Genomic DNA, 14,636 nt, shown 5'->3' on the forward strand with positions numbered 1-14,636 from the left:
TCCCTCTGTCCCAAAAGCACATCCGTGTAGATAGGGGTTGAGGAAGCATGACCGTTCCAATCTGTCACTGAGGCCCAAAGGCCCCATTGCTTCTGTACGTAAGATTATACGCGATTCCTATCGGGTCAATTCGCAGTCGCGATCCCCTCCTCGTGTCGACGGTGCAACATGCAGGAGGCCTGCAAACCTCAAACATGAAGATCGTCCCCTTTGTGCCTCACGGACGTGCTTAATGCGACGTTGGCATCCCTTGATACTTTTAACAAATCCAAAATGTTCACCTGCCCTCTGAGTGGTCTGGTCGTTTTCCCCACATAAAAAAATGAACAGGGGCAAAACACCACATTTGACACGAAAGTGGTTTGGCATGTTATTAAGGCTTTCACCTCCCATGTCACTGCGCCCAACCGAGAGCTCGTGCCCTCCTGCATGCGGGGGCAGAATTTACAGTGGCCGCAGCGATAATTGCTGGTACTCAGACGGTTCCCGGTAGGATCTGAAACCTCTTGCAATAAAACCTTCCTCCTTATATTTGTTCAAGGTGGTCACGGTCCAAAACAATTTGGTCTCCTTCTCACAGAGGCTCCCCAACCTCAGTTCCAACACCCTGGTCACCACCTCCGTGTTTGCTGGTGTGGCGCATGCATTTTGACTGAAAATGGAGCTAGCGCCTGCACGGCCCTCAGAGACACTCTGGCTGATCAATGGAAAGTCCAGGGCAGAATCGCTGTCACTCCCACTACCTTCCAGATCCACCTCCCATGTGTCAGTGCCCACATTCATGGACATAGCCGGTGCTCCTAGCGGGGTGAAGGCAGTAGCTTGGATGCAAAGGAGAAGTGTATGCTGGGCACCCGGCGGCTACAGGGCCTGCAAATTACACCCAAGCAAGCAAACCGTTCATAAGTTGCAAGTACACACTGCTGGCTGAGTCAGGCATGCACAGTGACGTGCTCACGGGGAAAATAAATGAAGAAAGATCCAAAGTTACAATCAAATACAAGTAGATAGACCAGGCACCATCCTGTTATAGCTTTTATTGCCCAAGCTTGCAGCCAAATTTAACATGCAGTGATTTCATATGGGTACATCAAACCTGTCCAGCGTCTTTCCAACATGTCCCAAAGTGTGCAGTTGCAGTGAGGAGGGTGGTGAACGGGGAAGAGTGGATAAGGCACAACAGCCATTTCGTGCTGGTACAGCGCTTGCTCACGTGCTAATCCGGGCGAATGGCGGCGCGTCTCGGTCTCCGGCATCAAAGCGGGAGGCCCCGCCTAGCGCGCCCGCTGAGGGTGACCCAATCTTCCTGCCTGGGTGGTCACAACTGCAGTGGCTCGCGGTTTCCCCTTTAAGAGGTGCGTAGCAAACGCACTCTTTACTGCTAATGAAGCTTATGGGCACCAAGCGTGCTATATTTCGCACAACATTGGGGGAGAATTGGGGAGAATGACCTAGGGGGACGACCCCGACGCGGATGTACGATAACTGTGTTTAGTCTAACCCTGTGGTGGTGTCCGCGCCCCCATTCTCACCTCCCACTGGAACGGTGCACTGCCGCCCACCTCAGGGACCCCTGGCAGGATAGATCGCAATGGGTCTGGACCTCATCTCCATATGGGGGCTGAGGCTTGATACTTGATGCCCGCCCACACGACCAGTACAGTGCGCGGTGTTCTGGACAGGAATGTGAGCGGCATTCTGTAGGTCTGTGTTCCCCTTTACCCTTGCAGTATAAGCCAGATATGGTCCAATCAAACTTGAGTAGATGTTTGAGACATTGGATGGTTGGGTAATAAACTCTACATCTCTCCAATTAAAATCAAGAGGTGTCTCTCTCCATGGTGTTTTTAACGGTAGTTAGAGGTTTTATATTAATAATAAAGTGTATTTTTATTATCTTTAGTATAACGCTATTACAGAGAGTTGGTTCCTGTTAGGTTGCCAGGGCAACTGTTCAGCAGACCAATCAAATCGCCCGGATTAGCACGTGAGCAAGCGCTGTAACAGCGCGAAACGGCTGTTGTGCCTTATCCACTCTTCCCCCGGTCACCACCCTCCTCACCGGAACTGCACACTTTGGGACATGTTGGAAAACTGTGGCAAGACTCCGGACAGGTTTGATGTACCTATATGAAATTACTGCATGTTAAATTTGGCTGCAAGCTTGGGCAATAAACGCTATAACTAGACGGTGCTTGGTCTATCTACTTGTATTTGATTGAAAAGTAAAGTTTTAATGGAGTAAGGTTATCACAGTTCTGTTTCTTGGAAGCAGAGGACAGATAATTTTAACCTAGGATCTGGGGGGAGGCGGGAGGGTAAAGTCTCAATATGTAGACAAGATAAAGTAAAAAGACAGTGGGAGCATAACATTATGGGGGGTGGAGAGGGGGGTGGGGACAGTGTAAAGAGTAATGAGGTTGGTAAAACCTCAAGTAGCCCATTTCATGTAACCAAAATTGGAAAATGTGGAGGTAAAAATATAAAGTGCATGGTAACCAATGCTAGGAGCCTTGCAAATGGACGAACTAGAGTTCATTCTGATTGACAAAGGCTATTACATTATGGGAATAACCAAGACATCGATGGATGAAAGCCATGACTGGATAGCAAATTTAGAGAGATACAATGTGTTTAGAAAGGATAGAACAGGGAAAAAGGTGGAGGGGTTTATCTCTTTGTTAAGAATTCTTTTACAGCTGTCCTGAACGATGAGAAGAATTGTGAAGATGTCCATTTGGGTAAATATTCATGGTGGAAATAGAGGTTGCCAGTTGCTTATAGGGGTATGCTACAGGCCACCACATATTCATGAAGCTGCAGAACTGCAATTACTACAGCAGATTTAAAAAAAACTGCAAGAAGAAATGAGGTCCTAGTTATGGGTGACTTCAACTTTCTGGACATTGACTGGAGTATTGAGGCTACCCATTCTGGTAAAAGCAGCAGATTTCTGGCATCACTACAGAACAATTACTTGATTCAAATGGTAACGGAACCAACTAGGGGGAATGCGTTACTGGATTTGATCATTTCTAATAGACCAGATAATGTATCAAATGTGCAGGTTCAAGAACATTTGGGAAATAGTGATCACAACATAACGTTTGATCTGTTGACTGATAGGCCGCGGGACCACTAAAACTATGAATTTTAGAAAAGGAAACTTCAATCCACTCAGGCAGGCACTAAGTTTGGTGAACTTGGATAATGTATTACAAGGGGGTGACACTGAAGGGAAATGGCAAGCTTTTAAGCTTATTCTCAATCAATATTGTAATATGTATATCCCATATGGAAACAAAATGTCTAGGAATAAAAAAAGGCCTCTATGGATGAATAGAAAGGTTAGAGATAAAATGAAGGGGAAAAAGAATGCCTATAGAATCCTAAAACAGGAGGCTGCATTAAGCAATTATAAGGAGTGCAATAAAAGTTGTAAAAAAGAAATTAGGCTGGCAAAGATTGAAGCTGAAAATCAAATCGCTAGGGATATAAAATCTAACCCAAAGAAGTCATCTCTAAAGGATGAGGGTGGGAACTCAATGGTGGATGACCAAGGTAAGGCAGAGTTATTAAATGGTTTCTTTGCTGATGTCTTCACAAGGGAAACATCACTGTTGCAAATTACAGATGCAGAAGAGTCTCAATCTTCCAACTGTAATATTAAATACTTAACGCAGGAAGAAGTGAAGGCAAGACTAAATAAATTAAAAATAGACAAGGCACCTGGCCCGGATGGCATGCGTCCTCGGGTCCTAAGGATATTAAAGAGACACTGAAGCGAGAATAAATCTTACTTCTTGTCTCATAGTCAGCAGGGGCATGTGTGCCCCTGCTAAACCGCCGCTCTCCCGCGGCTAAACGAGGGTCCCTGACCACCCCCCCCCCCTGCAAAATCTATGACCCACTTGGTCGTAGATTTTGCTGCTCTTGAGGCAGGGCTAACTGCTGCAGCCCTGCCTCTCAGCGTCGTCTATCAGCGGCACAGCACCACCTCTCCCCCACCCCTCTCAGCGAAGGTAGACTGAGAGGGGCGGGGGAGAGGCGGAGATACGCGCTGACAGACGCGCAAGAGGCAGGGCGGCGGCGGTTAGCCCTGCCTCAATCCGGAAGATCCGGGGATGCGCTGCTCGGAGGGGATTTCGGGGGGTAAGGGACCCCCGTTTAGCCGCGGGATAGCGGCGTTTTAGCAGGGGCACACATGCCCCTGCTGACTATGAGGTCTGAAGCTAGATTTATTCTCACTTCAGACTCTCTTTAAGTTCAGTTATAGATAAACCCCTTTATCTTATCTTTGGTGACTCTCTTTCAACTGGCAGAGTCCCAGTGGATTGGCGTACAGCTCACGTTTTCCCATTATTTAAGAAGGGCAAAAAAAAACAGATCCAGGAAATTATAGACCTGTAAGCTTAACATCAGTTGTATGCAAACTATTTGAAGGGTTACTAAGAGATACTATACATGACTTCATAGTAGAAAATAATCTTATTTCTCAGCATCAACATGGGTTTACTAAAGACAGGTCCTGTTTGACTAACATGCTCAGCTTTTATGAAGTAGTGAACGCTAATGTGGATATTGGAAACGCTGTAGATGTGATATACTTGGACTTTGCAAAGGCCTTCGACACTGTTCCACACAAAAGTCTGATTCAAAAGTTGTGGATGCAAGGGCTGGGGAAGAGTCTGTGTGCATGGATAGGGAACTGGCTATTAGACAGAAAACAAAGAGTTGTAGTCAATGGATCATACTCAAAATGAGTTACTGTAAGCAGGGAGGTCCCACAGGGGTCTGTATTGGGTCCAGTGCTCTTCAATTTATTTATTAATGACCTAGTAGATGCAGTAGTAAGCAATGTTGCTATTTTTGCAGATGACACAAAATTGTGCAGAATCATCAACTCACAGGAAGATAGGGACATACTGCAACAGGATCTGGATAAGATGGCTATATGGGCACATAAATGGCAGATGAAATTCAATGATGAAAAATGTAAAGTCATGCATTTTGGTCGTACCAATGGTCTAGCACTATAAAATAAATGGGATACAGTTGGGGACATCAAACTTGGAGAAGGACTTAGGAGTACTCATCGACAAGTTAAAAAATCGTACTCAATGCCAAGCCGCTGCAGCTAAAGCTAACAAAATTTTGGGATGCATTAAAAGGAAAATAAAAACTCGAGATGCTAGCATAATATTACCCCTGTTTAACTCTAGTAAGGCCACATCTGGAATATGGAATTCAGTTCTGGGCACCACATTACAGGAAAGATATTGCAGTTTTAGAGCAGGTGCAGAGACGAGCAACAAAATTGATACGTGGGATGGAAGGTCTCAATTACCAAGAAAGGTTAGTTAAACTGTGTTTATTTAGTCTAGAGAAAAGACGCCTTAGAGGGGATCTAATTAACATGTATAAATACGTCAGAGGGCAATATAAAAGCTTGGCGGATGAGCTTTTTGTCCCTAGGCTTTCTCAAAGGACTAGAGGACATGATCTGTGTATGAAGAAAACCTTTTTTAGCCATTTATTTAGGAAAACGTTCTTTACAGTAAGAGTGATTAAGATGTGGAATTCATTGCCACAGGAAGTAGTTATGGCACATTCTATACCTGCATTTAAAGGGGGCTTAGATGCTTTCCTTGCGTTGAAAGACATCCATGGCTACAATTACTAGGAATGCCCAATGATGTTGATCCAGGGATTTTATCTGATTGCCATCTGGAGTCGGAAAGGAGTTTTTTCCCTTTTGGGGCTAATTGGACCGTGTCTTGTAAGGGTTTTTTTGCCTTGCTCTGGATCAACAGGGATATATGAGGGAGCAGGCTTGTGTTGTACTTTGTTCTCTGGTTGAATACGATCGACGTATGTCTTTTTTTCAACCCAAGTAACTATGTAACTATATAATAGCATGTGTAATTCTTATGGAAATACCTGGGATAAGAGATAGCAATGAAATACAACAAACACCGGGACAGTGTTTGGCATATTGCATAAAGGCTTTCCGCCGTTTAGGTGGGGAGTTAAGCCCCCTAACATTATGTGATAACTGTTGGATCGTAGCAGTAGCCACGGCAACGTATTGGGTAGGAATAAGTAAAGCAGAGGACCCGGAGACTGACAGTATAGAAACAAAACAGAAAGGAAACTTAAAGAGAACCCGAGGTGTGTTTAAAGAATGTTATCTGCATACAGAGGCTGGATCTGCCTATACAGCCCAGCCTCTGTTGCTATCCCAAACCCCACTAAGGTCCCCCTGCACTCTGCAATCCCTCATAAATCACAGCCGTGCTGTGAGGCTGTGTTTACATCTGTAGTGTCAGTCTCAGCTGCTCCCCTGCCTGCATAGCTCGGGTCCCTGCCTCCGTCCCTTCCCTCCAATCAGCAGGGAGGGAAGGGATGCAGGCGAGGACTGGAGTTCTGCAGGAGGCGGGGAGAGCAGCAGACTGACACTATAGAGATAAACACAGCCAGCTCTGACAAGCTGTTTGTCAGCAGCGTGGCTGTGATTTATGAGGGATTGCAGAGTGCAGGGGGACCTTAGGGGGGTTTGGGATAGCAACAGAGGCTGGGCTGTATAGGCAGATCCAGCCTCTGTATGCAGATAATATTCTTCAAACCCACCTCGGGTTCTCTTTAAAGGGATAATTAAGCCTTCATTAAAAAAATCATTTTTATTTACCTAGGTCTTCTACTAGCCCCAGTCACTCACGGATCCTCCGGACCCCCACAGCCAGCTAGTTTTGTTTTCGCCGACAGGCTTAGAGCGCAGGCCCGGCCACGCATAGCCTTCTTCGCGTCCCTGTCCGCAATAGCGTCCTGCGCAGGACGCTATTGCGGACAGGGATGTGAAGAAGGCTAAGCGTAGCCGTGCCTTTTGGCGAAAATGAAACTAGCTGGCGGCTAGGAAACGGAGGATCTGTGAGTGACTGCGAGGGCACGGGATGGCTGCAGGGGGCTGGTAGAAGCCCCAGGTAAGTAAAAATGATTTTTAATCATGGCTTAAATATCCCTTTAAAATATATACATCAAAGCCAATTCTCCAAATAGGATTCTTGAAGGCCCTGATGCTCCTGAATTGAAAGTCCTGGGGGTGCTCCCATATTAACATAGAGCAACGTCCAGGCATCCAGTGTGGGGCAGACAAATAACATGAAACTCAGACAGGATCAAAAGACATCTAAATAAAATAGTAGAGGGGCCATTTACTAGGAGGGCAATATGAATGGTTGATGCTGCATCTGTAATTATGCCTATACATGTGGGGAGTTTAAACTAGGAAAGAGAAATACAGGTTATATAACTACAGTGGCAACAAAGGGCTAGGAGCCAATCTGTGGCATGGATGACCTGTGTAACACTGAGTAGGCATTATGGTTGAAGGCATACAACAGTCACAAGGAAGCAATGCCAGTTAGCATAAGTTTTATATAAGACATCAAAAGAAATACAAATACCCCAATGGGGCTGTGTACATACCTTAAAATTTGAAAGGATCGGTTACAAAAGAAACAGCTAGTAGATGGTATAAGAGCATCACCAAGAGCAACCAACTTGACTTATAAGCGGTAGACTTTAAAGAGTAACTCCAGTGAAAATAATGTAATAAGTGCTTCATTTTTACAATAATTATGTATAAATAATTGTCAGTGTTTACCCATTGTAAAATATTTTATATCCCTGATTTATATTCTGACATTCATCACATGGTGACATTTTACTGCTGGCAAGTGATGTAGCTGCTGCTTGCTGTTTTGGCAGTTGGAAACAGCTGTAAATAGCTATTTCCCACAATGCAACAGGGTTCACAGACAGGAAACTGCCAAGAGTACATACTCAGAATTTCTTTGTGGGAGGGGTTTCACCACAATATCCGCCGTACAGTGCCCCCTAATGGTCTGTGAAAAGGAATAGATTTCTCATGTAAAAGCGGGTATCAGGTACTGATTGGGATAAAGTTAAATTCTTGGTCGGAGTTTCTCTTTAAGGCAAAGAGGAAATACAGGGCGCTCATGGGAGGGCGCTATAGTCACCCCTGTGGTATACGCATAATAAGGGACATGGATTGGGAGGTTAGGGGAAAAAAAGAAAAGGCAGGTGTGTTGCCCAAAAGGTCAATAAAGCAAGTACATATAATATATTGTATATGTGTTAAGACACAAATCATTCTTAACTAGTACCTACAAAATGTGTTTTTACACTTTTCAGCACGTTTTAAAAATTGTTTTGTAGGAGGGAAGATTAAAGTACACCTGCAGGTGCTGCATGGTGGGGAGGGGGGGGGGGGGGCATACATGTGTGCCCATGTGTTGGGCCAATCTCCACCACCAATGTGTGGTCAAGAAGTGGTTAAACCATATGTCGGTAACATTCAGTAGAGTACATTATCTCCCAACGGGGCAGCATCAAAAGGAGCATCACAATTTGTACTAAATAGCATTTATAGAAATACACTGCCTCAAAGCAGAAGTTGTAGAAGGGGAATAAAGTAACATCAAAAGCGTATGGAAACGGTGTACAAAAATTTACAATCATAAAAATCAGAAGGGTGGTGTAGAACACACAACCAGCAGGTGGCAGGGCTGCGCCTTAGTACAGACATCTTGAAGCCTGGGAAGCCTATTCACGCATCCTTCAACAGTGCCATAAAATGCTATTTGAAGTTTGTACCATACATAACATAAATGCACATAGAAAAATTGGAGTTGTGCACCAATCCATGCTACCAATTGCCACCATCCACAGTTAACTTAAAGAATAGGAAATATTGACACTGAAATATTAGTAGTATTAAAAAAAAAAAAAAAAGGCAGATTGTTAGGAGAAAGGGACATAGGAGCGCCCAGTGACTGTTGGGAAATTGAATCCCATCTGGTATTGGCACAGAAAGAGATGGTTACAAGGATAGAAAAAAAGGGGGAAAAGTTGAAACACAACCCAGTTTGTTAGAGAGGCATACTAAGGTTGCATATACATAACATGGCTTTAAGAATTAAAGTGTAGCCTATCAAATATATAAAACCATAAACCTAGAAAAATGCTGCACCTCAGCAAAAGGGCAATATAACCTTATTGAGGGCGAAATCCAGGTTGCACGCATTAACCACTTAAGGACCATACACTTTTTTTTTTTCCATTCAGACCACTGCAGCTTTAACTGTTTATTGCTCGGTCATACAACCTACCACCTAAATGAATTTTACCTCCTTTTCTTGTCACTAATACAGCTTTCTTTTGGTGCGATTTTGATTGCTGCTGTGATTTTTAGTTTTTATTATATTCATCAAAAATACATGAATTTTGTCAAAAAAATGTTTTTTTTAACTTTGTGTTGACATTTTTCAAATAAAGTAAAATTTCTATATACATTTTTGTCCAAATTTATTGTGCTACATGTCTTTGATTTAAAAAAAATCCAATAAGTGTATATTTATTGGTTTGGGTAAAAGTTATAGCGTTTACAAACTATGGTGCAAAAAGTGAATTTTCCCATTTTGAAGCATTTCTGACTTTTCTGAGCACCTGTCATGTTTCATGAAGTGCTAGAATTCCAGGATAGTATAAATACCCCCAAATGACCCCATTTTGGAAAGAAGACATCCCAAAGTATTCACTAAAAGGCATGGTGAGTTCATAGATGATTTTATTTTTTGTCACAAGTTAGCGAAAAATGACACTTTGTGACAAAAAAAAAATAAAAAAAAGTTTCCATTTCTGCTAACTTTTGACAAAAAAAATGAAATCTGCCACGGACTCACCATGCCCCTCTCTGAATACTTTGGGGTGTCTACTTTCCAAAATGGGGTCATTTGTGGGCTGTTTACTGTCCTGGTATTTTGGGGGGTGCTAAATTGTAAGCACCCCTGTAAAGCCTAAAGGTGCTCATAGGACTTTGGGCCCCTTAGCGCACCTAGGCTGCAAAAAGTGTCACATGTGGTATCGCCGTACTCAGGAGAAATTGTATAATGTGTTTTGGGGTGTATTTTTACACATACTCATGCTGGGTGGGAGAAATATCTCTGTAAATGACAATTTTTTGATTTTTTTTTATTTATTTATTTTACTACACACAATTGTCCATTTACAGAGATCTTTCTCCCACCCAGCATGGGTATGTGTAAAATACACCCCAAAACACATTATACTACTTTTCCTGAGTACGGCGATACCACGTGTGACACTTTTTTGCAGCCTAGGTGCACTAAGGGGCCCAAAGTCCTATGAGTACCTTTGGGATTTCACAGGCCATTTTGAGGCATTTGGTTTCCAGACTACGCCTCACGGTTTAGGGCCCCTAAAATGCCAGGGCAGTTTAGGAACCCCACAAGTGTCCCCCATTTTAGAAAAAAGGCATACCAAGGTATTCCGTTAGGAGTATGATGAGTTCATAGAAGATTTTATTTTTTGTCACAAGTTAGCGGAAATTGATTTATTTTATTTTATTTTTCACAAAGTGTAATTTTCCACTAATTTGTGACAAAAAATAAAACCTTCTATGAACTCATTATACTCCTAACGGAATACCTTGGGGTGTCTTCTTTCTAAAATGGGGTCACTTGTGGGGTTTCTATACTGCCCTAGCATTTTAGGGGCCCAAAACCGTGAGGAGCTGTCTGGAAACCAAATGCCTCAAAATGACTGTTCAGGGGTATAACATCTGCACATTTTGATGACAGGTGGTCTATGAGGGGCCGAATTTTGTGGAACCGGTCATAAGCAGGGTGGCCTCTTAGACGACAGGTTGTATTGGCACTGAAGTGCAGGAAGCGCAGGATGTTCTCAAATCGTGACCTGGACATGGCAGCAGAGAACATGGGCATGTGATGTATTGGGTGCGTAGACCAATAAGACCGCAATACATTTTTTTTGACTAAACCCATGTTAAGGAGAAGGCCCCAAAAAATGTTACGTTCGGAAACTTGGAGTGGTTTCCACCGAAAAGACTGGGCATGGTAGCTTCTTGGATTGGCGGTTGCGTATTGTGTGGCATAATGGTTGGTCTCAGCCACAATTAGGTGGTAGAGACCAGCAGTGATCAGAAAAAAAAATTCTGTCACTGCGGTGGGGCGGGTGAGGGTTTGGCCGGGTGATCAGAAGCCCGCAGGGCGCAGATTAGGGCCTGATCTGATGGATAGGAGTGCTAGGGAGTGATAGGTGGTGACAGGAGGTGATTGATGGGTGTCTCAAGGGGTGATTAGAGGGGAGAATAGATGCAATCAATGCACTGGGGAGGTGATCAGAAGGGGGTTTGAGGGGGATCTGAGGGTTTGGCCGAGTGATCAGGAGCCCACACGTGGGCAAATTAGGGCCTGATCTGATGGGTAGGTGTGCTAGGGGGTGACAGGTGGTGACAGGAGGGGATTGATGGGTGATAAGGGTGTGATTCGAGGGGAGAATAGATGCAAGCAATGCACTGGGGAGGTGATCGGGGGGGGGGGGGGGGAGGTCTGAGGGCGATCTAAGGATGTGGCCGGGTGTTTGGGTGCCCACAAGGGGCAGATTAAGGTCTGATCTGATGGGTAGCAGTGAAAGGGGGTGGGTGATGGGTGATCAGTGGGTGATTAGAGGGGAAAACAGATGTAAACAATGCACTTGGGAGGTGATCTGAGGGCAGGTCTGCGGACGATCTGAGGGTGTGGGCAGGTGATCAGGTGCCCACAAGGGGCAGGTTAGGGTCTGATCTGATGGGTAACAGTGACGGGGGGATTGGTGATCAGTGGGTGATTACAGGGGAGAATAGATGTATACAGTACACAAGGGGGGGGGGGGGGTCTGGGGAGGATCTGAGGGTGTGTGTGTGTGTGTGTGTGTGTGTGTGGGGGTTATCAGGAGCCCCCAGGGGGCAGTTTAGGACCTGATCTAAAGGATAGCGTTGACAGATAGTGACGGGGTGATTGATAGGTGATTGGGTGCAAACAGTGGACTGAGGGGGTGATCAGTGGGGGGGTCTGAGGGGTGCTGTGGGCGATCAGGGGGGGGGGGGGCAGGATCAGTGTTTGTTTGTGCTTACTATGGGGGCTGCCTCCTGCCCTGGTGGTCCCTCTATTACTGGGACCACCAGGGCAGGAGGCAGCCTGTATAATATGCTTTGTATACATTACGGATTTGGACGTTAACAACCCGCCGGCGCTGCTAATTGGCCTGTGGGTGGGCGGAGCCTAAAGCTGGCGGATGCACGCGCATCTATGTGCCCGATCCTCTGCAATTCAGTCCCCCAGGTACCGACGCCTATCGGCGTTAGGTGGTCCGGGGGGTGCCACTTTGCCGCCGCCCATCGGTAGTGGGAGGTCGGCAAGTGGTTAAAGAGGCAGTCTGCCTTTAGTAGCAACACATTGAGGGGTAGTTCAGTCCCAATAAGTGACATGATACTTAAGTGACCGGGTGAGCGTGATGATAGAATCAGAATCATATTTATTTCGCCAAGTACAACGGGGGTTGTACCCGGAATTATTTTTGGCTCATACAGACTTGCACAGTGTTCCAAGCTCAAGAGGGCTTCGATTGTTGAAGCAGAATTTAGGTGCCTCCAAATATGGGAGGGGGGAGAGGGAGTCAAAACTGCCGTGGCTTCCACCAACAAACACCAGACACAAAAAATCTGTTGTTCAATAGAAATTTATATATAGAACAGTTTTATCACCACCATTTGGAAAGGCCAGCTGCAAGGCTCTTGGACCGTCTATCCCAAATCTTGTACTGTTAGTCACCTAGACAAATGTTTTCATTCTGTCTTCGGATTCTCCCCATTATTAATACCCGACCACATACTACTGGCTACATAATGGAATTTTATACATAATCATAATGTAACTAAGAAAATAACTAAGCAATATGCATGCATCCGGGGGTACTTGAGATGTTATACATCAGGGGATACTTGGCTAACACAGTTATTTATAAAGGGGCACATGACGAAAACAGTCTCAGGTTTTATACTTACCTGGAGCTTCCTTAAGCCCCTTTGAGGCTGCTTGGTCCCTCGCCATCTCCCCGTTTTTTTTCCTCTCCACTGCTGGACAGCCTGGTAGCCTGGCCGAGTCCTGCATGCCCGGCTGCGTGCTCCCGTAGCTGGGGGCATTCTGCGCCTGCCCAGTAGAATGGTGGCTCGCGGCCTTGCCTGCATGCGTGACGAAGCGCAACTGGGCTTTCCAGTAGGGGGCAGGAGTGACCCAGGAAGAGGCCGAGGGACCGAGAGGTCTCAAAGTGGCTTAAGGAAGCCCCCTTTAAGTATGAAACCTGAGGCTTAAATCGTCTTAGGTTCCCTTTAAGGCCACCACTGTCTAGTGAACACCGGGTGACTGCAGGAGGTTTTTGTCTTACAAGCGTAAGAATTAGCTGGTTCCCTTACTGCAGGCTCGGACTGGGCTACAGTAGTACAGTTTTTGTCCCTCGGTGGGCCCCGCCTGGTAGGACCCGCCCCCCCTCCTTCACCTAGGGCCCCCCCTTTCGCGCTCCCCCCCTCCTGAATTGCAGCCAGGCAGCAGCAGGGAACAGCTTACCGAGAGCGATAGCTCTGCGTGCCGCTGGTCTGGTCTTTTTCACGGACGCTGTCCAATCATGCTCTCACTGTACTTCCTGTGACAGCGTGATTGTGCAGTGCAGAAGACCGGCAGCGGCACACAGAGCTCTCTGACTCTCGGTAAGTGAGTGATGCCCGCTCGCTGCCGCACTGGCTGCAATTTTGCAGGGGGGAGCATGGAAGGGGGGACTCCAGGTGAGGGGGGGAAGCTTCCAACCCTCCCCACCGTTCTGTGCCCACTGCCCCCCCCCCCCTTACAGGCTGGGGGCACCATTACTGGGAAACTTATAGACCTGCCTACCTATACTGGGGACACCTATAGACCTGGCTACCTATACTGGGGACACCTATATACCTGCTTACCTAAACTGGGGACACCTATATACCTGCCTACCTAAATTGGTGACACATATAGACCTGCCAACCTAAACTGGGGACACCTATAGACCTGCCCGCCAGACCCTCTCTCTTTTGGGGGGAATCTGCTGCCAATCTGATTGCATTTTGTGGGGATATATGTAGCCAAAGCCAATTTGATTGTATTTTTCAGGAAATCTGCTGACAATCTGGTTGCATTTTGTGGGGAAATAAATGCTGCCAATCTGATTGCATTTTGCAATCTGCTGCTAGATTTTTTTTTTTGGGGGGGGGGGGAGTTTAGGGGGGTTGTTGACCCTCCTCCATGTAGTCTGGAAAAAAAGGCCCTCCATGCCCGCGAAGTTGGACAGCACTGGACTACTTAATATTTTTATTTTGCGGCATTTGACTACTTGATAAATTATCATGAGGCATGTAACTACTTGATTATTTTATCTAAAATGTATCTGGTCGGACCAAATCTCTGTCGATAACACCGCTACTTATTTCGTGTATTTTTTTTTATTATTTTTTTTTATTTTGTGTATTTTTAAGTTTGCCCGTGACCCATCATGACCACGCCCATGTTCCAGTGCATGGTGACACCCATTTTTTTTGTTGCGCGCTCCGCATGTGGACATCTCCCTGTTGGGGATTGTCCTCAGTAGCAGTAGTGTTTACAATCTATTCCTTACCATAATGTAATGTCCTACCAAATTATGTATATGTATAGTGCAAAATTTCTAGAGTACAT

At 45.5% G+C, this 14,636-nt stretch overlaps 1 protein-coding gene across 1 annotated transcript in view; it reads left to right on the forward strand.

Annotated features, from left to right (window-relative positions):
• PRPF19 (pre-mRNA processing factor 19) overlaps nucleotides 1–14,636 on the forward strand; it is a 170,848-nt gene that overhangs the window by 117,142 nt on the left and 39,070 nt on the right. The gene's annotated exons all lie outside the window — the stretch shown is intronic.

This window comes from Hyperolius riggenbachi, chromosome 10, assembly GCF_040937935.1.
Source record: "Hyperolius riggenbachi isolate aHypRig1 chromosome 10, aHypRig1.pri, whole genome shotgun sequence".
In the NCBI taxonomy this organism is placed as follows: Eukaryota; Metazoa; Chordata; class Amphibia; order Anura; family Hyperoliidae; genus Hyperolius; species Hyperolius riggenbachi.